Source organism: Triturus cristatus, chromosome 3_2, assembly GCF_964204655.1.
Source record: "Triturus cristatus chromosome 3_2, aTriCri1.1, whole genome shotgun sequence".
Lineage (NCBI taxonomy): Eukaryota > Metazoa > Chordata > Amphibia > Caudata > Salamandridae > Triturus > Triturus cristatus.
Genome location: NC_140584.1, coordinates 1149865870 through 1149890494, shown reverse-complemented (window position 1 = coordinate 1149890494; position 24625 = coordinate 1149865870). Strand labels below are relative to the sequence as shown.

At 52.5% G+C, this 24625-nt stretch overlaps 1 long non-coding RNA gene across 1 annotated transcript in view; it reads right to left on the bottom strand.

The window, feature by feature from the left end:
- The window catches only part of LOC146859290 (uncharacterized), a 40899-nt gene extending 28288 nt beyond the window's left edge, over window positions 1-12611 (bottom strand). Inside the window, exon 1 of the long non-coding RNA XR_014979754.1 lies at window positions 12568-12611. This is a non-coding gene — a long non-coding RNA (uncharacterized LOC146859290). The remainder of the gene's footprint in view (window positions 1-12567) is intronic.
- Window positions 12612-24625: the final 12014 nt, after the last annotated feature.

Sequence of the window (24625 nt, the reverse complement as noted above, 5' to 3'; positions counted from 1 at the left end):
AGTTCGAAGGCTAACAAGAGTGGTAGAGGCTGTGACAAATCAAACCGCTGCTGCTCTTGGGAATCTTACGGAAGAATTACAGATTACTAGAATTGTTGCATTGCAGAATCGCATGGTGTTAGATGTTATGTTAGCTGACCGAGGTGGAGCTTGTAAAATTATCGGAAGTAGTTGTTGCGTGTTTATTCCTGACCACACGCCATCAGTTTATAATGCTATCAATAAACTGCATAAAATTGCAGCTGAAATCCATACAGAAAATGGTACTTGGACCTTTTCTGGATGGTTTTGGGCGTTGATCACCACATGGGGGTGGAAGGTCCTAACTGGTCTCTGTATCATTGTGGCAGTTTTGTTTTCTTGTTGCATTTGTATTCAATGTGGTCCTTTACTCTGTTCCCTATGTGTGTCACTCTGCATTCCTGATAAGAAAGCTATTGCCAATGTCACTTACCAGAAACATCTGACTAAAGAAATAGAAGAAATGATGAAGATTAACATATACGATGATTATCCTAACAAACCGGATGTCTTCAGTAAATGCTGAAAGGGTCGTCTGTTGAAAATTGAAATAGCGGTGTGAGTAAGAATTTACTGAAGACATGAATTCCCCTTATATGACCGAGTTTCTCTCGTTATGTTGACTAAAGTCTGGACTCCATTTTGTATTGTCATGCCTCCACGGAGAAGAGTCCTATCTTCGTGTTAGTTGCTCTTGCAATCTGCCTAGTAACAGTCTATAAATAGCTCCTTTGTCTGTCTGGCGCATGCCCAGACTTGACCACATCTGTTATCAGTTAGTCCTTGCTTGACCATGTTTTCGCGGGCTCAAGGAGTGTGTCAGCTCCGCCCATATATTGATTCTGTATCGAAAATGACCATAAAAGGTAATATTCTTTGCCTCATGTTGTATCCACCTACTTATGAGCCCCTCTTTGTGTATAAAAGGAGACTGTGTACGCAAGTTCTTTGTGCTACTCTATGCAATACTGAAGGGTGTAGTATGGATTGTAGGACCACCCTTAAGGGTTAATAAACTTTGTCTTTGTACTTTGCAGTTTCCGTGCCAACTTCCTTATAGATTCCATTGCAGAAGAGCAAACCCTTGTGTCCTGCGGGCCTAGCTGGGGCCTGTATTCATCAGCGGGAACCCTCGAGCCAGACCCAAAGGCGCCAGCCCAGTCACACCTCGGGTCGCCTTCCCCAGGAAGACTCGATCGGCCACCAGGCCCCTGGGGAGCAGGCGCCTCCCCTGCCGAGCATCTGGGGTCCCTCCCAGACCCACCTGAAAAGACCAAAGAAGTGAGCGGCAGGAAATCCCGCCGAACCCCCTCCGTCACCTCAGTCCCCCCTCTGCGAGGACCCCGGACTTCAAAGAGCAAGCGGAGTATAACAAGGGGGGCCGGAGAAACGAAGGCAGAGAAGACCTGGAACCATCCGAGCCTGCTGACGCTGTCGCGGCTCCTGAACGCTGAAGTCACCTGGGCCTGCTGAGTGACTCGCGGCCTCTTGCTATCGAACCATCTGAGCCCTGCTGACGAGGTCGCGGCTCCCGAGCACTGAACCACCTGGGCCTGCTGAGTGACTCGCGGCCCCCAGCTATTGAACCATCTGAGCCCTGCTGACGAGGTCGCGGCTCCCGAGCACTGAACCACCTGGGCCTGCTGAGTGACTCGCGGCCCCCAGCTATTGAACCATCTGAGCCCTGCTGACGGAATCGCGGCTCCCGAACCCCGACCACCTGTGCCTGCTGAGAGACTCACGGCGCTCCCCTTGAGGACGACTCGGTAAGAGATCGCCCAGAGAATCGACACCCTCCAGCTCGAGGATTGTGAGCTATCCGCAGGGTATTTCGCAGAGACACTATCTTGAAAGACTGTCCCGCTACCCCCGTTCCCCATGACCGATTTGTGGTACTTCGTGCCACCGCTGTACTACTTGCATCTTGGATCATAAAGATCCCTTGAAAATCATCGATAAAAAAGACCTATCGTCCTACAAAGACTACGTGTGGTGTCGCTCTGTTCGTAGTGTATATCAGGGTGTGCGCGCCTAGTTCGGCCTACGTGGGAGAGGTGGGTCAAAGGGGTGGGCAAGACGGGCATCGAACCCCCCTCCGGCGAACGCCTTTCCAACATTTGGTGGCAGACGACGGGATCCGAGCCGACACCGAAAGAGAGCGTGCAGTAAACGACTGACACACTACCAAACAGATATGGAAGGAGAAACCTCCCTGGGTGCCGCAGGTACCGAAATAAGCTCGCCGTTCCGAGAGGATCAATTGGACTATTACACACATAGAGAATTAAAACAGTTTTGCAAAGACCTTGGCATATTCGCTACCACCGGATTAAGCACAAAGGAAGACTTCCAGAAAGTATTGAAAACCTGGGTCGAGACGGGGGCACCCCCGACCCAAACGGAAGGAGACTCTGCCCATGAACCACAAAGCATCCCGGTGAGAAACAACGGGCCAGAGGGGATCCTGTCCCCCGAGGAGCTAGCGGACCGAGAGAGAAGCCGCAACCACGAACTTGAACTGGCAAAACTAAAAATCGAGGGAGAACTAAAACTAGCAGAGAAGAAGTTGGCCGTCGAGCAGTTACGGCTACAAGGGGAACTCGAAGAGAAGAGACGCCAAAGAGAGCACGACGAAAAGAAGCTCCAGCTAGAACATGAACGCAGCCTGAAGGAGATCGAGTGGCGGGCTAAAAACGAAAAGTCACAGCCACCCGGGAATCCACCGCCCGCTCCCACCGGGGAAACCAAAGTCCACATCCCCAAGGATGTGGTAAAAGAGTATTACAAGAACGACGATATCCAGCAGTGGTTTAAGGCCTACGAAGTCGCCATGACCTCTCACCAAGTCCCGCAGAAGGATTGGGGGGCTGGCCTATGGGGCCGGTTCTTAAGCGAAGGAAGAGACACCCTGCTAGATCTGCCCTCCACGGTCATGAACTCCTACAGCCACATGAAGGAGGCCCTCGTGGGCCGGTATGGACTCACCCCCGAAATGTACCGACAACGGTTCCGAGATTGTAAGAAAATACCGGGCACCACGTGGGTAGAATACGTGAACTTTTACAGCCGAGCCTTGGACGGGTGGATCAAGGGCAGCAAGGTCTCCACCTTCGAAGAACTGTTTGATCTGATTGCCTGGGAACATTTAGCGGCCAACTGCTTTGTAGAACTGCGCCAGCATCTCCTGGACAGCAAACTCACCGACCCTCGGAAGCTGGCCGCTGAGGCTGATCGTTGGGTGAATACCCGAGCCACCCGAGGCCCCGTGGGGGACTACGGCCGCTACAATCAAGGCCCCCCCCGCCAGAGGGGCGGAGGGAACCACGGCCGACCAAGAGATTTCACCGGGGGGTCCTCCACCAGCCCCCCCAGGCAGCCCACCAGCGGCGGGTTCAGCCCCGTCTCCAGCAAGCACCGGAGTCGCAGGACGGCTAGGTCCACGAGCTAGGATCACCTGCTTCCGCTGCCAACGGCCCGGACACTACGCCAATGACCCCCAGTGTCCCCAGTATCAGCGAACCACAACGACCAACCCCCCGGCCCGGCGGATGGTCTCCGTAGCTCTGGGGGAAGAGATGGAGGACTCCGAAGAATGGGAACCGGCGGCCATGGCCCTGGTCTCCCTTGGTGATCGAGAAATGGTCCCCGGGACACCCTTGCCCGCCAACACAAAGAAATACCGACAGCAAGTGACCATCAACGGCCACCGAGTCGAGGGCCTCCGCGACACCGGGGTGAGTGTCACCGCGGTCCACCGCAGCCTAATTTCCGAAGACCAGATCCTAACCGGTGCCCTTTGTCCGGTCGTATCCTCCGACAATTCTGAGAGCCTCTGCCAGATGGCGCTGGTGCCCTTCGAGTGGGGAGGGGTCTCCGGAGAACTGAAGGTAGCGGTCCGGACATCACAGCCCGTAGACTGCCTCCTGGGCAACGACCTGGAGAGTTCCCCGTGGGGGCAAGTAGAACGAAGAATTTACTGAAGACATGAATTCCCCTTATATGACCGAGTTTCTCTCGTTATGTTGACTAAAGTCTGGACTCCATTTTGTATTGTCATGCCTCCACGGAGAAGAGTCCTATCTTCGTGTTAGTTGCTCTTGCAATCTGCCTAGTAACAGTCTATAAATAGCTCCTTTGTCTGTCTGGCGCATGCCCAGACTTGACCACATCTGTTATCAGTTAGTCCTTGCTTGACCATGTTTTCGCGGGCTCAAGGAGTGTGTCAGCTCCGCCCATATATTGATTCTGTATCGAAAATGACCATAAAAGGTAATATTCTTTGCCTCATGTTGTATCCACCTACTTATGAGCCCCTCTTTGTGTATAAAAGGAGACTGTGTACGCAAGTTCTTTGTGCTACTCTATGCAATACTGAAGGGTGTTGTATGGATTGTAGGACCACCCTTAAGGGTTAATAAACTTTGTCTTTGTACTTTGCAGTTTCCGTGCCAACTTCCTTATAGATTCCATTGCAGAAGAGCAAACCCTTGTGTCCTGCGGGCCTAGCTGGGGCCTGTATTCATCAGCGGGAACCCTCGAGCCAGACCCAAAGGCGCCAGCCCAGTCACACCTCGGGTCGCCTTCCCCAGGAAGACTCGATCGGCCACCAGGCCCCTGGGGAGCAGGCGCCTCCCCTGCCGAGCATCTGGGGTCCCTCCCAGACCCACCTGAAAAGACCAAAGAAGTGAGCGGCAGGAAATCCCGCCGAACCCCCTCCGTCACCTCAGTCCCCCCTCTGCGAGGACCCCGGACTTCAAAGAGCAAGCGGAGTATAACAAGGGGGGCCGGAGAAACGAAGGCAGAGAAGACCTGGAACCATCCGAGCCTGCTGACGCTGTCGCGGCTCCTGAACGCTGAAGTCACCTGGGCCTGCTGAGTGACTCGCGGCCTCTTGCTATCGAACCATCTGAGCCCTGCTGACGAGGTCGCGGCTCCCGAGCACTGAACCACCTGGGCCTGCTGAGTGACTCGTGGCCCCCAGCTATTGAACCATCTGAGCCCTGCTGACGAGGTCGCGGCTCCCGAGCACTGAACCACCTGGGCCTGCTGAGTGACTCGCGGCCCCCAGCTATTGAACCATCTGAGCCCTGCTGACGGAATCGCGGCTCCCGAACCCCGACCACCTGTGCCTGCTGAGAGACTCACGGCGCTCCCCTTGAGGACGACTCGGTAAGAGATCGCCCAGAGAATCGACACCCTCCAGCTCGAGGATTGTGAGCTATCCGCAGGGTATTTCGCAGAGACACTATCTTGAAAGACTGTCCCGCTACCCCCGTTCCCCATGACCGATTTGTGGTACTTCGTGCCACCGCTGTACTACTTGCATCTTGGATCATAAAGATCCCTTGAAAATCATCGATAAAAAAGACCTATCGTCCTACAAAGACTACGTGTGGTGTCGCTCTGTTCGTAGTGTATATCAGGGTGTGCGCGCCTAGTTCGGCCTACGTGGGAGAGGTGGGTCAAAGGGGTGGGCAAGACGGGCATCGAACCCCCCTCCGGCGAACGCCTTTCCAACATTTGGTGGCAGACGACGGGATCCGAGCCGACACCGAAAGAGAGCGTGCAGTAAACGACTGACACACTACCAAACAGATATGGAAGGAGAAACCTCCCTGGGTGCCGCAGGTACCGAAATAAGCTCGCCGTTCCGAGAGGATCAATTGGACTATTACACACATAGAGAATTAAAACAGTTTTGCAAAGACCTTGGCATATTCGCTACCACCGGATTAAGCACAAAGGAAGACTTCCAGAAAGTATTGAAAACCTGGGTCGAGACGGGGGCACCCCCGACCCAAACGGAAGGAGACTCTGCCCATGAACCACAAAGCATCCCGGTGAGAAACAACGGGCCAGAGGGGATCCTGTCCCCCGAGGAGCTAGCGGACCGAGAGAGAAGCCGCAACCACGAACTTGAACTGGCAAAACTAAAAATCGAGGGAGAACTAAAACTAGCAGAGAAGAAGTTGGCCGTCGAGCAGTTACGGCTACAAGGGGAACTCGAAGAGAAGAGACGCCAAAGAGAGCACGACGAAAAGAAGCTCCAGCTAGAACATGAACGCAGCCTGAAGGAGATCGAGTGGCGGGCTAAAAACGAAAAGTCACAGCCACCCGGGAATCCACCGCCCGCTCCCACCGGGGAAACCAAAGTCCACATCCCCAAGGATGTGGTAAAAGAGTATTACAAGAACGACGATATCCAGCAGTGGTTTAAGGCCTACGAAGTCGCCATGACCTCTCACCAAGTCCCGCAGAAGGATTGGGGGGCTGGCCTATGGGGCCGGTTCTTAAGCGAAGGAAGAGACACCCTGCTAGATCTGCCCTCCACGGTCATGAACTCCTACAGCCACATGAAGGAGGCCCTCGTGGGCCGGTATGGACTCACCCCCGAAATGTACCGACAACGGTTCCGAGATTGTAAGAAAATACCGGGCACCACGTGGGTAGAATACGTGAACTTTTACAGCCGAGCCTTGGACGGGTGGATCAAGGGCAGCAAGGTCTCCACCTTCGAAGAACTGTTTGATCTGATTGCCTGGGAACATTTAGCGGCCAACTGCTTTGTAGAACTGCGCCAGCATCTCCTGGACAGCAAACTCACCGACCCTCGGAAGCTGGCCGCTGAGGCTGATCGTTGGGTGAATACCCGAGCCACCCGAGGCCCCGTGGGGGACTACGGCCGCTACAATCAAGGCCCCCCCCGCCAGAGGGGCGGAGGGAACCACGGCCGACCAAGAGATTTCACCGGGGGGTCCTCCACCAGCCCCCCCAGGCAGCCCACCAGCGGCGGGTTCAGCCCCGTCTCCAGCAAGCACCGGAGTCGCAGGACGGCTAGGTCCACGAGCTAGGATCACCTGCTTCCGCTGCCAACGGCCCGGACACTACGCCAATGACCCCCAGTGTCCCCAGTATCAGCGAACCACAACGACCAACCCCCCGGCCCGGCGGATGGTCTCCGTAGCTCTGGGGGAAGAGATGGAGGACTCCGAAGAATGGGAACCGGCGGCCATGGCCCTGGTCTCCCTTGGTGATCGAGAAATGGTCCCCGGGACACCCTTGCCCGCCAACACAAAGAAATACCGACAGCAAGTGACCATCAACGGCCACCGAGTCGAGGGCCTCCGCGACACCGGGGTGCGTGTCACCGCGGTCCACCGCAGCCTAATTTCCGAAGACCAGATCCTAACCGGTGCCCTTTGTCCGGTCGTATCCTCCGACAATTCTGAGAGCCTCTGCCAGATGGCGCTGGTGCCCTTCGAGTGGGGAGGGGTCTCCGGAGAACTGAAGGTAGCGGTCCGGACATCACAGCCCGTAGACTGCCTCCTGGGCAACGACCTGGAGAGTTCCCCGTGGGGGCAAGTAGAACGAAGAGCCCATGTGGAGATGATGGGCCTACCAGAATGGGTCTGCGCCACCACGCACTCCATGACCGCGCGATTGCCTCTCTCCGAGGGCAGTGAGGCCCTCCTACCGAACACTGTCCCCGAGAGCCGGGACACTCTACCAGAAGCGGACAACCCTCCTTCAGAGGGAGAAGAGGACACTAACCCGGGAGAAGGGCCAGAACCTTCCGCCCGGAGGCCCTGACTGAGCTCAGAGAACTGCCCGAGATGGGCCAGTGGCGCGGTGAGGGGGGGCCCTCCCGGGAAGAATTCTGCCAGGAACAGGCCATTTGCCCCTCCCTCGTGGGACTCAGACAACAAGCCGAAGCCCAGGCCGCCGGTGACCGAACCGGAACCCATTGGATCTATTGGGACAGTGGCCTCCTATACAGCGAGCAAAAGTCCGCCGGGCTAGGCGCAGCCCGGGTACTGGTGGTACCCCTGCGTTTCCGGAGCTTCCTCCTGGGCCTGGCTCACGATGTACCCTTGGCAGGACACTTAGGCCAAGACAAGACATATCAGCGATTGGTTACCCACTTCTATTGGCCCAAGATGCGAGCGAATGTAGAAGTACACTGCAAATCCTGCCTCACGTGCCAGGGCAGTGGGAAGAGTGGCGGAAAACGCAAAGCTCCCTTACAACCGTTCCCCGTTGTGAGTACCCCGTTCGAGCGGGTCGGCATCGACATCGTGGGACCCCTGGATCCGAAGACCGCCCAGGGCCACAGGTTCATCCTTGTCCTGGTGGACCATGCCACCCGCTACCCCGAGGCCATCCCCCTCCGCACCGTGACGGCTCCCGTGGTGGGCCGAGCTCTCATGGGGATCTTCTCCCGTGTCGGATTTCCCCGCGAGGCTGTGAGTGATCGCGGCACTAACTTTATATCCCGCTACATGAAGTCCCTGTGGCAGCAGTGCGGAGTCACGTATAAGTTCACGACCCCCTACCACCCCCAGGGCAACGGCCTAGTGGAACGCTTCAACCGTACCCTAAAGGGAATGATCCTGGGCCTCGAAGAGCCCCTGCGCCGGAAATGGGACGTCCTCCTCCCTTGCCTCCTGTTCGCATACCGAGAAGTTCCCCAAAAGTCTCTGGGGTTCAGCCCTTTCGAACTGCTGTACGGACATCCCGTCCGAGGGCCCCTGAGCCTGGTCAAAGAGGGCTGGGAGACAAGCCCCCGGGGGACACCCCCTGATGTGTTCCGCTACATCCTGGCGCTCCGCAACCAGACGAGGAAGTTCAGAGAACTCGCAGAGGCTAACCTCGAGGCCAGCCAAGAAGAAATGAAGCGCTGGTATGACCAGAACGCGACCCTGGTCGAGTGCCAGCCGGGCCAGCAGGTTTGGGTCATGGCCCCGGTGAAGCCCTGCGCCCTACAAGACAAATGGACTGGTCCCTTCAAGGTGATCGAGCGGAAGAGCCAGGTTACGTACCTGGTCGATGTACAGTCCCCCTGGAACCCCCTCCGGGTCCTCCACGTGAACCGTCTCAAGCCCCACTTCGTGAGAACGGAATTAAGTTTGCTACTGGCCACCGATGATGGGGCAGAAGAAGACACCGAACCCCTGCCTGACCCCCTGTGCGCTAAAGACCTGGATGGCTCCGTGGAGGGAGTAAGACTTTCAACCACCCTCACTCCCCAACAGTCCGACGACTGCCGCCAGCTGCTCAGACAATTCGCAGACCTCTTCTCCCTCATTCCAAGGGTCACCGACTGGTGTGTCCACGACGTGGACACCGGCGACAGCCCGCCTGTGAGACACCGAGCCTACCGGGTGCCTGACCGGGTCCGCACCTGCATCAAGACCGAGGTACAGAAGATGCTCACCCTTGGAGTAATCGAACCCTCCGACACCCCCTGGGCCAGCCCGGTGGTCCTGGTCCCGAAGGCGGCTTCCCCGGGGGTCGCCCCCGAACTAAGATTCTGTGTGGACTACCGGGGGCTCAATGCGGTCACCCGGGCAGACGCTCACCCTATCCCCCGCGCCGACGAGCTCATCCACCACCTGGGGCTGTCCGGTTCCTCAGCACTTTTGACCTGACCTGCGGGTACTGGCAGATTGCTCTCACGGAGGGAGCGAAGGAACGCTCTGCCTTCTCCACACCAGATGGCCAGGTCGCCCCCTCCAACCGAAGATCGACGCCATCAAGTCCTGGGAGCCCCCCACCACGCAGACGGAGGTCCGGGCCTTCCTGGGCCTTACAGGGTACTACCGGAGGTTCATTAAAAACTATGGTAGTATCGCGGGGCCCCTCACGGAGTTGACCTCCAAAAAGCTTCCAAAGAAGGTGCAGTGGACCATCCCGTGCCAGCAGGCGTTCGACGCCTTGAAAACCGCCATGTGCACCGCCCCCGTACTCAAGGCCCCCGACTACTCCCAAGAGTTTGTGGTCCAGACCGACGCCTCCGAACACGGCATCGGGGCCGTCCTCTCGCAGTTCGACGACAAGGGCATCGATCAGCCCATAGCCTTCATCAGCCGAAGGCTGCTGCAGCGAGAGCAGCGTTAGAGTACTATAGAACGAGAGACCTTTGCCGTAGTCTGGGCCCTCAAGAAACTACGGCCCTACTTGTTCGGAACCCATTTCCGAGTACAAACGGACCACCGGCCCTTGCGGTGGCTAATGCAGATGAGGGGGGAGAACCCCAAGCTACTACGATGGTCCATCCCTCTCCAAGGGATGGATTTCACGGTCGAACATCGCCCCGGGGCGGATCATGCCAACGCCGACGGCCTGTCCCGGTTCTTCCGCTTCGGCGAGGAGAATCCCTCAGTGGATGGGTAGTTCTCCACGCCTTTCAGCTGGGGGGGACGCGTGTGAGACCGGCCTCACGGCGTTGCCCTCCCAATCATCCAGCCAACCTGCAACCACCCTCAAGACACGACATCTCCGACTCCGGCCGCCCCAGCCACCCAGATCCGAGGGCCGGCCAGAGCCCTGACAGACTCGACACCCTACCACGCATGTCCGACCGAGGGAGCGGGAACCCTCGAGCCAGACCCAAAGGCGCCAGCCCAGTCACACCTCGGGTCGCCTTCCCCGGGAAGACTCGATCGGCCACCAGGCCCCTGGGGAGCAGGCGCCTCCCCTGCCGAGCGTCTGGGGTCCCTCCCAGACCCACCTGAAAAGACCAAAGAAGTGAGTGGCAAGAAATCCCGCCGAACCCCCTCCGTCACCTCAGTCCCCCCTCTGCGAGGACCTCGGACTTCAAAGAGCAAGCGGAGTATAACAAGGGGGGCCGGAGAAACGAAGGCAGAGAAGACCTGGAACCATCCGAGCCTGCTGACGCTGTCGCGGCTCCTGAACGCTGAAGTCACCTGGGCCTGCTGAGTGACTCGCGGCCTCTTGCTATCGAACCATCTGAGCCCTGCTGACGAGGTCGCGGCTCCCGAGCACTGAACCACCTGGGCCTGCAGAGTGACTCGCGGCCCCCAGCTATTGAACCATCTGAGCCCTGCTGACGAGGTCGCGGCTCCCGAGCACTGAACCACCTGGGCCTGCTGAGTGACTCGCGGCCCCCAGCTATTGAACCATCTGAGCCCTGCTGACGGAATCTCGGCTCCCGAACCCCGACCACCTGTGCCTGCTGAGAGACTCGCGGCGCTCCCCTTGAGGACGACTCGGTAAGAGATCGCCCAGAGAATCGACACCCTCCAGCTCGAGGATTGTGAGCTATCCGCAGGGTATTTCGCAGAGACACTATCTTGAAAGACTGTCCCGCTACCCCCGTTCCCCATGACCGATTTGTGGTACTTCGTGCCACCGCTGTACTACTTGCATCTTGGATCATAAAGATCCCTTGAAAATCATCGATAAAAAAGACCTATCGTCCTACAAAGACTACGTGTGGTGTCGCTCTGTTCGTAGTGTATATCAGGGTGTGCGCGCCTAGTTCGGCCTACGTGGGAGAGGTGGGTCAAAGGGGTGGGCAAGACGGGCATCGAACCCCCCTCCGGCGAACGCCTTTCCAACATAAATACACTCCGTTTTCTAACTTTTTCAAAAACTTTAAACTGTCTGCAGAATACGCCCAGGGTACAATCTGAGATTATTAAACAAAAATGAATGCTATTTTATTAACTCTTTAAGATTCATTTTTAACTTATTTTCACTACATTTCTGAACACCGCAATGGATTTTTAATTGTGTGACTCACTAAAGAAGCATACTTGATCCAGCCGGCCCACCTCCCACACAGTTGACCTGATACAAACAAACAACTCTGGACTGCTATGGATGGATCCGAGCCACACAGAGTCAATGTTAAATTCCACTGTAATCGCAGAAAAAAGGCATCCACGTAAATTAGGGTAAACAACTGGCATGGGTGCAAATTCAGGATTGTGAGAGTAAAAATTCAGGACATTAGGTCAAAATTCGGGACAAACGGTTCGTTTTACAGTAACATCAGAGGAGGTCGTGCAATAGTAGATAAGTTAGTAAATAGACAGCCAACATAAGTGCAAGTCAAAATTAGTTTATATGCGCACGCTGAGCTGATGCTGCCCGCAGGGCGTCCTGCAGCTGGGTTCATCCGCCCTGGGCTTACCTGGGACAGTGGTTAGGTTGCGGTGAGGCTGCGGATGAGTCTAATAATGTAATTAATATACGATGTGTTTGTTTATCTGTATGTATAGTTTAGCTTCGCTCCAAATGTAAAATCTGCTTCCATGTGGTCTGGACTACAAAAAATCTCAACTAAATAAATGCAAGAAGTCCTAGAAGTAAGGGCAGGTACGGGGAATGGCGGCTGGGCTCCAAGTGGGGTTTAGTGCAAATTTTATCCGGTTTGAGATGCACATTTGTATTCCAAGAGAAACACGTAGTGTGCAGCACATAGCACCACGGAAGAACCACAGGGTGGAATGTGTTACTACATCACCAGTTGAAGATTACCGTCGAGTAACCGGGCATTCCGATGTTCGGCGACAAGACTTACCACACACATCTATCTGCATTTACCGTAGCACTCCTAGTTGGGGTCTGGGTATTTTTTAGTCCATTCTGTTTCCTTTCATGCGATGACAATCCTCACTGACAAAACACGCAAGGACGCGCGTGTATGTACGTTTGCCTGCTCTGTTTCTTGTATTTTGATTGGTTGTACAACGTTTCCAATCGAAAGGTTATTTACTGCGTTTCTAAACACATACATACATTTACCAGCCTGCTGGTAGAACGCAGTCACACCGACGGAAGTTTGTTCTGAGGCTGAAACCAGGGATCCACCCCCCCCATCTGCTGCCCCCAGCAGCACCCACTGCCGACTAGGAGGGGGGCAGGAATAGCAGTGGGGTAATTAAAGCACACAATGCTCGTCCCCCAACACGTTCAGCCCCCAACCCTTCTATCTGCAGCAGCTGTCGAGAGACAAAAGGGGCCACTCTCGGAAACATTTACATAGGAACCAATGTGTGTGAACTCCGTGGGGGGGGAGGTCTGGAGGATGGGGTTGGGGTCGGCTGGAAGGCCATGAACTATCAACCGAAATGGAGGGGGAAGGGCATATACCACATATTTGTAGAGATAAAGACCCCGGACCCATCTCCTCTGCTGCTCTAGCAGCATATCACCCGCCTTTATTTTATTTTATGATTTATTTTGTTTTTTGCGGTTTCAAATCCGAACTCGACCTCAGGGACGCTTCACACAAGCAGCAGATTTCGTTATACAATGCCCGATTCAGTTTTTATTTAATGTTGTTGTTAGGTGTTGGGAGATTAAGGTATTTGCCCAGAATCACAGGATTGGGAAACGGATGTCCAATATATTAGGTTGAGACAATCGTGCAAACGTGCACTTCATAGTTTTTAGGTCGAGCCTATAGCGGCTCTACGAGGCATGCAGTAATGGAGTATGCAGTGACTTACTTACCTCAGTCTTCGGGTTGTACTGCATGCCAGAATCGAAGGACTTCAATCATCCCACGAGGTCCACGAGGCGACTCAGGCGAGTGAACCGTTACCTAACCAGGCTGAACCGGATCCCAATAGCGCCGCAAATGGCCAATCACTGCATGACTACATTAAGTCAGAGACAGTGATTGGCCATTGTGCAGGGTGGCTGAAACCACCCACGCTCGGCATCCAATATGGATTGCCCCTGCTGTGCTGCGCGGTGACCGGCCAATCCTGGTGCTGCATGCAGCGCCAGGATTGGCTTGGAGGGCACACTAACTGCTCGCCCTGTCGCCCTTTTGCTGCCAGGGGCTGCCGCCAGCATAACCTGCACCCCCCCCTACTAGCTAATGGGGCCGACTTTAATGCGCATGCTCGGGCAAGTTGCTGCCCGAAGCATACATGCGGGAAACCAACTACCGCCCCCCCTGCGCACTTCCGATTCAGTCGGGTGCTGCCCGGCAGCGCCGGATAAATATCGTGCTAAACACGTACAAAGCACGTACATTTATTTTAATAGCACGTACATTTATTTTACGGCAGCCGCGGCTGGTGGGGCTATGCCCCTACGCCCCAATGGACGCACCGCGGCTGGTAGTTCAGGACAAATTAAAAAAATAGAGGTTGGAAAATCAATTTCCCATTGGAAACTTTAGACACGGTTACAGCTGAAACCGTTCAGTAGTTTTTGAGATATTAAAGGAAAAATGTGTTTATATATCTGGGCGGGACCTAACTACACAAGCACAAGCTTGGCTCTAATTGGCTGACAACACTTCAATCCAGGAAGTGTTGAGAGCCATCTTGGTGCAATGCTTTTAGGTCTCGACTAGCGCTGCATCGCATGCGCTGCACGCATGGCGAGATCTATTGTTGTCGATCTACCCAAACACCACTGCACTAACCTAAACCCTAAAACACTATCTCCAGCACGACCCCCTACAATACACAAACACCACTGCACTACCCTACACCCTAAAACACTACCCCCAGCACGACCCCCTACACTACCGAAACACCACTGCACTACCATAAACCCTAAAACACTACCCCCAGCATGAACCCCTACACTATGCAAACACCACTGCACTACCCTAAACCCTAAAATGTAACCCCCAGCATGACCCCCTACACTACACAAACACCACTGCACTAACCTAAACCCTAAAACACTATCCCCAGCACGACCCCCTACAATACACAAACACCACTGCACTACCCTACACCCTAAAACACTACCCCCAGCACGACCCCCTACACTACCCAAACACCACTGCACTACCATAAACCCTAAAACACTACCCCCAGCATGAACCCTTACACTATGCAAACACCACTGCACTACCCGAAACCCTAAAATATAACCCCCAGCATGACCCCCTACACTACACAAACACCACTGCACTGCCCTAAACCCTAAAACACTACCCCCAGTACGACCTCCTACACTACCCAAACACCACTGCGCTGCCCTAAACCCTAAAACACTACCCCCAGCACGACAAGCTACACTACACAAACGCTACTACACTACCCAAAACCCTAAAACTGTACCCCCAGGATGACACCCTAAACTACACAAACACCACTGCACTAACCTAAACCCTAAGGGCCCGATTCACAGAACTAACTTAAGACAAAATCCTAAACTTACTACCATTTTCGTATTCACACAAGGCACTTACTCATTTTGGTATTCACAGAAGACACTTACTCACTTCGGTATTCACAGAAGTTAGGAGTCCTAACTTTAGGACTCCTAAATGCCTTCTGTGAATACCGAAAGTCTTAAAATTAGGATTTTTCTCAGTTTAGGAGTCCTAAAGTTAGGACTCCTAACTTTACTATTACTAAACTGAGAAAAATCCTAATTTTAAGGCTTTCGGTATTCACAGACCCTACACTACCCAAACACCACTGCACTACCCTAAACCCTAAAACACGAACCCCAGCATAACCCCTTACACTACCCAAACACCACTGCACTGCCCTAAACCCTAAAACACTACCCCCAGCACGACAAGCTACACTACACAAAAACGACTACACTACCCTAAACCATAAAACACTACAACCAGCCTGACCCCCTACACCACTCAAACATCACTGCACTACCCTAAAACATGACCCCCTACAATACACAAACACCACTGCACTACCCTAAACCCTAAAACACTACCCCGAGCATGACCCCCTACACTACACAAAGACCACTGCACTGCACTGCCCTAAACCCTAAAACACTACCCCCAGCATGACCCCCTACACTACACAAACACCACTGCAGTGCCCTAAATCCTAAACCACTACCCCCAGCATGACCCCCTACACTACACAAACACCACTGCACTGGCCTAAATCCTAAAACACTACCCCCAGCATGAACCCCTACACTACATAAACACCACTGCACTGCCCTAAACCCTAAAACACTACCCTAGCACAATCCCCCTACATTACCCAAACACCACTGCACTGTCCTAAACCCCAAAAAACTACCCCCAGCATGGCCCCCTACACGTTCCAAACACCACTGCACTATCCTAAATCTACCCCCAGCACGACCACCTACACTACACAAACACCACTGCACTACCCTAATCACTAAATCTACCCCAGCACGACCCCCTACACTACACAAACACCCTTTCACTACCCTAAACCCTAAAACACTACCCCCAGCACGACCCCCTGCACTACCCAAACACCACTTCACTACCCTAAACCCTAAAACATGACACCCTATACTACACAAACAACACTGCACTACCCTAAACACTAAAACACTACCCCCAGTACAAACCCCTAAACTACCCAAACTCCACTGCACTACCCTAAACCCTAAAACAAGACCCCCTACACTACACAAACACCACTGCACTACCCTAAACCCTAAAACACTAACCCCAGTATGACCTCCTACACTACACAAACACCACTGTACTGCCCTAAAACACTACCCCCAGCATGACCCCCTACACTACCCAAACACCACTGCACTGCCCTAAACCCAAAAACACTTCCACCAGCACGATACCCCTACACTACCCAAACACCACTGCACTGCCCTAAACCCGAAACCCCTACCGCCAGTATGACCCCCTTCACTACCCAAACACCACTGCACTATCCTAAACCCTAAATCTACCCCCAGTACAACCCCCTACACTACACTAACATCACTGCACTACCCTAAACCCTAAAACACTACCCCCAGCGTGACCCCCTACACTACACAAACAACACTGCACTACTCTAAACCCTAAAATACTACCCCCAGCGTGACCCCTGCACTACCCAAACACCACTGCACTACCCTAAACCCTAAAACACTACCCCCAGCCTGACACCCTACACTACCCAAACACCCCTGCACTACCCTAAACCCTAAAACACTACCTCCAGCATGATCCCCTACACTACCCAAACACCACTGCACTACACTAAACGCTAAAACACTACCCCCAGCACACCCCCTACAATACCCAAACACCACTGCACTGCCCTAAACCCTAAAATACTACCCCGGCACGACCCCTTACACTACACAAACACCACTGCTCTGCCCTAAACTCTAAAACACTACCCCTAGCACGACCCCCTACACTACACAAACTCCACGGCACTACCCTAAACCCTAAAACACTACCCCCTACACTACACAAACACCACTGCACTACCCTAAACCCTAAAACACTACCCCCAGCACGACCCCCTACACTACACAAACACCACTGCACTACCCTAAACCCTTAAACACTACCCCCAGTACAACCCCCTACACTACCCAAACATTACTGCAATACCCGAAACCCTAAAACACTACCCCCAGCACTACCCCCTGCACTACCCAAACACCACTGCACTACCCCAAACCCTAAAAGACTACCCTCAGCACGACCCCCTACACTACACAAACACCACGCACTGCCTAAACCCTAAAACATTACCCCTAGCATGTAAATGTAAATTGATACTTGTATAGCGCACTACTCACCCGCAAGGGTCTCAAGGCGCTTGTACGAATACCGCTGTGGAACCCATCCTGGCTTTCCCTGTGAGGTGTCCACTCCTGGGCACCCCCAAGGTGGAGGCCAGGCATCCTTAGCATTGTGGGGGCCGTTGTGGAGATTAAGCAAGCTATTGCCTAGAGTTGCAGAGTGGGTCTCCATGATTGGAATAGGCACCGAGGCGAGAAATATCTGGCATGAACCCCTACACTACATAAACACCACTGCACTGCCCTAAACCCTAAAACACTACCCTAGCACAATCCCCCTACATTACCCAAACACCACTGCACTGTCCTAAACCCCAAAAAACTACCCCCAGCATGGCCCCCTACACGTTCCAAACACCACTGCACTATCCTAAATCCTAAATCTACCCCCAGCACGACCACCTACACTACACAAACACCACTGCACTACCCTAATCACTAAATCTACCCCAGCACGACCCCCTACACTACACAAACACCCTTTCACTACCCTAAACCCTAAAACACTACCCCCAGCACGACCCCCTGCACTACCCAAACACCACTTCACTACCCTAAACCCTAAAACATGACACCCTATACTACACAAACAACACTGCACTACCCTAAACACTAAAACACTACCCCCAGTACAAACCCCTAAACTACCCAAACTCCACTGCACTACCCTAAACCCTAAAACAAGACCCCCTACACTACACAAACACCACTGCACTACCCTAAACCCTAAAACACTAACCCCAGTATGACCTCCTACACTACACAAACACCACTGTACTGCCCTAAAACACTACCCCCAGCATGACCCCCTACACTACCCAAACACCACTGCACTGCCCTAAACCCAAAAACACTTCCACCAGCACGATACCCCTACACTACCCAAACACCACTGCACTGCCCTAAACCCGAAACCCCTACCGCCAGTATGACCCCCTTCACTACCCAAACACCACTGCACTATCCTAAACCCTAAATCTACCCCCAGTACAACCCCCTACACTACACAAACATCACTGCACTACCCTAAACCCTAAAACACTACCCCCAGCGTGACCCCCTACACTACACAAACAACACTGCACTACTCTAAACCCTAAAATACTACCCCCAGCGTGACCCCTGCACTACCCAAACACCACTGCACTACCCTAAACCCTAAAAAACTACCCCCAGCCTGACACCCTACACTACCCAAACACCCCTGCACTACCCTAAACCCTAAAACACTACCTCCAGCATGATCCCCTACACTACCCAAACACCACTCCACTACACTAAACGCTAAAACACTACCCCCAGCACACCCCCTACAATACCCAAACACCACTGCACTGCCCTAAACCCTAAAATACTACCCCGGCACGACCCCTCACACTACACAAACACCACTGCTCTGCCCTAAACTCTAAAACACTACCCCTAGCACGACCCCCTACACTACACAAACTCCACGGCACTACCCCAAACCCTAAAACACTACCCCCTACACTACACAAACACCACTGCACTACCCTAAACCTTAAAACACTACCCCCAGCACGACCCCCTACACTACACAAACACCACTGCACTACCCTAAACCCTTAAACACTACCCCCAGTACAACCCCCTACACTACCCAAACATTACTGCAATACCCGAAACCCTAAAACACTACCCCCAGCACTACCCCCTGCACTACCCAAACACCACTGCACTACCCCAAACCCTAAAAGACTACCCTCAGCACGACCCCCTACACTACACAAACACCACGCACTGCCTAAACCCTAAAACATTACCCCTAGCATGTAAATGTAAATTGATACTTGTATAGCGCACTACTCACCCGCAAGGGTCTCAAGGCGCTTGTACGAATACCGCTGTGGAACCCATCCTGGCTTTCCCTGTGAGGTGTCCACTCCTGGGCACCCCCAAGGTGGAGGCCAGGCATCCTTAGCATTGTGGGGGCCGTTGTGGAGATTAAGCAAGCTATTGCCTAGAGTTGCAGAGTGGGTCTCCATGATTGGAATAGGCACCGAGGCGAGAAATATCTGGTCCGTGGAATTTTGACCCCAAGACCCACCGAGGCGGGGAATCGAACCCTGGTCCCGGGCCAGACCTCTGCATCAGGGTCTGCCGCTCTAACCATTGAGCCACACTTCTCCACATGACCCCCTACACTACCCAAACACCGCTGCACTACCCTAAATCCTACATCTACACCCAGCACAGCCCCCTACACTACACAAACACCCCTGCACAACCCTGAACCCTACAACACGACCCCCTACACTACACAAACACCACTGCACTACCCTAAACCCTAAATCCACCCCCAGCACGACCCCCTACACTACCCAAACACCACTGCACTACCCTAAACCCTAAAACACAACCCCCTACACTACACAAACACCACTGCACTAGCCTAAACCCTAAAACACTACCCCCAGCCTTACTCCCTACACTACACAAATACCACTCCACTACCCTTAACCCTAAAACACTACCCCCAGCACGACCCCCTACACTAAACAAACACCTCTGTACTACCCTAAAACACTACCCCCAGCACGACACCCTACACTACCCAAACACCACTGCACTGCCCTAAACCCAAAAACACTTCCACCAGCACGATCCCCCTACACTACCCTAACACCACCGCACTGCCCTAAACTCTAAAACACTACCCCTAGCACGACCCCCTACACTACACAAACTCCACGGCACTACCCTAAACCCTAAAACACTACCCCCTACACTACACAAACACCACTGCACTACCCTAAACCCTAAAACACTACCCCCAGCATGACCCCCTACACTACACAAACACCACTGCACTACCCTAAACCCTTAAACACTACCCCCAGTACAACCCCCTACACTCCCAAACATTACTGCACTACCCGAAACCCTAAAGCACTACCCCCAGCACTACCCCCTGCACTACCCAAACACCACTGCACTACCCCAAACCCTAAAAGACTACCCTCAGCACGACCCCCTACACTACACAAACACCACGCACTGCCTAAACCCTAAAACATTACCCCTAGCATGTAAATGTAAATTGATACTTGTATAGCGCACTACTCACCCGCAAGGGTCTCAAGGCGCTTGTACGAATACCGCTGTGGAACCCATCCTGGCTTTCCCTGTGAGGTGTCCACTCCTGGGCACCCCCAAGGTGGAGGCCAGGCATCCTTAGCATTGTGGGGGCCGTTGTGGAGATTAAGCAAGCTATTGCCCAGAGTTGCAGAGTGGGTCTCCATGATTGGAATAGGCACCGAGGCGAGAAATATCTGGTCCGTGGAATTTTGAGCCCAAGACCCACCGAGGCGGGGAATCGAACCCTGGTCCCGGGCCAGACCTCTGCATCAGGGTCTGCCGCTCTAACCATTGAGCCACACTTCTCCACATGACCCCCTACACTACCCAAACACCGCTGCACTACCCTAAATCCTACATCTACACCCAGCACAGCCCCCTACACTACACAAACACCCCTGCACAACCCTGAACCCTACAACACGACCCCCTACACTACACAAACACCACTGCACTACCCTAAACCCTAAATCTACCCTCAGCACGACCCCCTACACTACCCAAACACCACTCCACTACCCTTAACCCTAAAACACTACCCCCAGCACGACCCCCTACACTAAACAAACACCTCTGTACTACCCTAAAACACTACCCCCAGTACAACACCCTACACTACCCAAACACCACTGCACTGCCCTAAACCCAAAAACACTTCCACCAGCACGATCCCCCTACACTACCCTAACACCACCGCACTGCCCTAAACTCTAAAACACTACCCCTAGCACGACCCCCTACACTACACAAACTCCACGGCACTACCCTAAACCCTAAAACACTACCCCCTACACTACACAAACACCACTGCACTACCCTAAACCCTAAAACACTACCCCCAGCACAACCCCCTACACTACACAAACACCACTGCACTACCCTAAACCCTTAAACACTACCCCCAGTACAACCCCCTACACTACCCAAACATTACTGCACTACCCGAAACCCTAAAACACTACCCCCAGCACTACCCCCTGCACTACCCAAACACCACTGCACTACCCCAAACCCTAAAACACTACCCTCAGCACGACCCCCTACACTACACAAACACCACTGCACTGCCTAAAGCCTAAAACATTACCCCTAGCATGACCCCCTACACTACCCAAACACCGCTGCACTACCCTAAATCCTACATCTACACCCAGCACAACCCCCTACACTACACAAACACCCCTGCACAACCCTGAACCTTAAAACACGACCCCCTACACTACACAAACACCACTGCACTACCCTAAACCCTAAATCTACCCCCAGCACGACCCCCTACACTACACAAACACCCCTGCACAACCCTGAACCTTAAAACACGACCCCCTACACTACACAAACACCACTGCACTACCCTAAACCCTAAATCTACCCCCAGCACGACCCCCTACACTACACAAACACCACTTCACTACCCTACACCTTGAAACACTACTCTCAGCACGACCCCCCACACTACCCAAACACCACTGCACTACCCTAAACCCTAAAACACGACCCCCTACACTACACAAACACCACTGCTCTAGCCTAAACCCTAAAACACTACCCCCAGCATTACTCCCTACACTACACAAATACCACTCCACTACCCTTAACCCTAAAACACTACCCCCAGCACGACCCCCTACACTACACAAACACCTCAGTACTACCCTAAAACACTACCCCCAGCACGACACCCTCCACTACCCAAACACCACTGCACTGCCCTAAACCCAAAAACACTTCCACCAGCACGATCACCCTACACTACCTTAACACCACTGCACTGCCCTAAACCCTAAAACCCTACCCCAAGTATGACCCCCTACACTACCCAAACACCACTGCACTACCCTAAACCCTAAAACACTACCCCAGCACGTCCCCCTACACTACACAAACACCACTGCACTACCCTAATCCCTAAAACACTACCCCCGGTATGACCCCCTACACTACCCAAACACCACTGCACTACTCTAAACCCTAAAACACTACCCCCAGCGTGACCCCTACACTACCCAAACACCACTGCACTACCCTAAACCCTAAAACACTACCTCGAGCCTCACCCCCTACAGTACCCAAACACCACTGCACTACCCTAAACCCTAAAACACTAGTCCCAGCACAACCCCCTACACTACACAAACACGTGACCCATGTGCCGCCTCCAGGGTACGGGAGGCAGAAGCGGAATCGCAGGTCCTCTTGAAGACCGTTGAAGCACTAATTCTACATTTTGGAACTAGGGCATTTTAACCTCGTTGTTCCTGCCAGATACCAAGAGAAGATCCTGTGTTATTCAGTGCCCTCGTGACCTTTTTTGTGGGTTGTGGTGCTCGTCACTTCGCTGCCCCACCGGTGCAAACGACTGGGCACCCTACCTTGTGTGCCATCTGCAAGGCCTCTGCCCTCGGATCACTGGTTTCAGTTTCTGGAGTGGCAACATAAACAGTTGCTCCCAAAGGACTAGCCTGAACACTTAGGTGAATATCCCCTGCACCATCATTCCATGGAAATTCTTTCCTAGCTCTCCCATGTCGCCGAGGACGTCATAATAGCACGGCTCCGCTCACGACACCGTATGACGTCATCGGAGCCATAAGAGGACCTCGTCGGCGTGCTGACGTCAGTTCCCCCCATTTTTTCCGTGCCACAGAGGCAAACAGACCGACCGAGGCATTTTCACATGTATACATAGTATACTAAACATATATATATATATATATATATATATATATATATATATATATATATATATATATATATATATATATATATACAAATGCATAACCAATAAAGGCATAAAGAAATAGCAACAGATCAAGCATTTTTCACTATTAAAACATACGCATGATTAAGACTTTTAAAAAAAATTCATGCCAAACAGTAATAGAATCTTTTTAGTAGAAACAGGTGGGCAATGGGGAGGTGGGTGGGACAGTGAGGAATCCACAGGCAGATACTTTATCCTCCAGAAAAAGCGTTACCGAAAGTAAGTAACTTATAAGGACTTATATTCGTATGATTTTGGAGTTATGTAATATGTTGGTATTAGTGCACATCATCACAGTTATATTTTGAAAAGGAGTACTTTGCACTTGTTTTTTGATGCACTGGTATTGGGAGAACTGAGGTTTTGTAATTGTTCATCCTATGACAACTATATAGGACAGGATTTAAATTTGTTTTATATATATGCCAAGCTGTATTGAAGACTGAGTGGGTGTATAAGTGTTTGTATAGAGGATTTAGTAGGTACTTGACTGACTGTATAAGTGAGTGATTAAATGTGTCTTACTGAATGCATGGGTTAGTGAATAAACTGAGTGAAAGTCTGAATTAGTCTGTTTGTTGTTGTGTAAGCTGCTGCATGGGTTGGTGAGTAGTTGCATGAGTGTCTATATGGGTTATTGATTGCTTGCCTGAGTATTTGTATGGCTGCCTGAGTGTGCGTGTGGGTGGGCAGGAGGTGTGTGACTCTGCGTATAGATGTGTGAGTGGTTGATTCACTGGGTGTATGGGTTCAAGAGTGCATGTGGAAACAGCTGTTTGGGTGGGTGAGTGTGTGTATGGGCGTGTTGGTGAGTGAATGGATATCTCAGTGGTACATGTGCAAGTAACTACATATGTAAAAGGCAGTATATGTGAGTGATGGTGTATATAAATAACTATATGTGAGAGTCAGTAATTGTGAGAGTGGCTGCATGGATGAGTGTGTATTTGTATCAGTGAGTCAATAAGAGAGTAATTATGTGTTAGTATCTATATGAATAAGTGATGTGGTGGTGTCTGTATAACTGTATAGGTGAGTAAATGGAAGTATGATTGATTCTTTGCATGACTGACTAGGTGTGTGAGTAACTCTGGATATGTGGCAGTGTGTGAGTGTCTGTATAGGTGTATGAGTGCATATGATAGTGTTATATTGATGAGTGACTGCATGTATGAGTAACTGTATGGGTGAATGAGTGGATGTGTGTGTAGACCTAGGAATCAGTCAGTGCATATTTTGTAACTGGTATTGATGTGTCTATTTTTACGAAAATGGTAGTCTGTATTTTAGAGTGGGTGTATCAAAGGTTATATTCAGGCGTGAGGAGGTGCATCAGATTTTCACGTGGATAATGTCATCAGTGATGTCATCAGTGATGTCACTGACCATGTCATGAATGATGTAATATGTGATGTCATCAGCAGTGCATTGCGGGGGTGCGAGTTATAGTTAGCT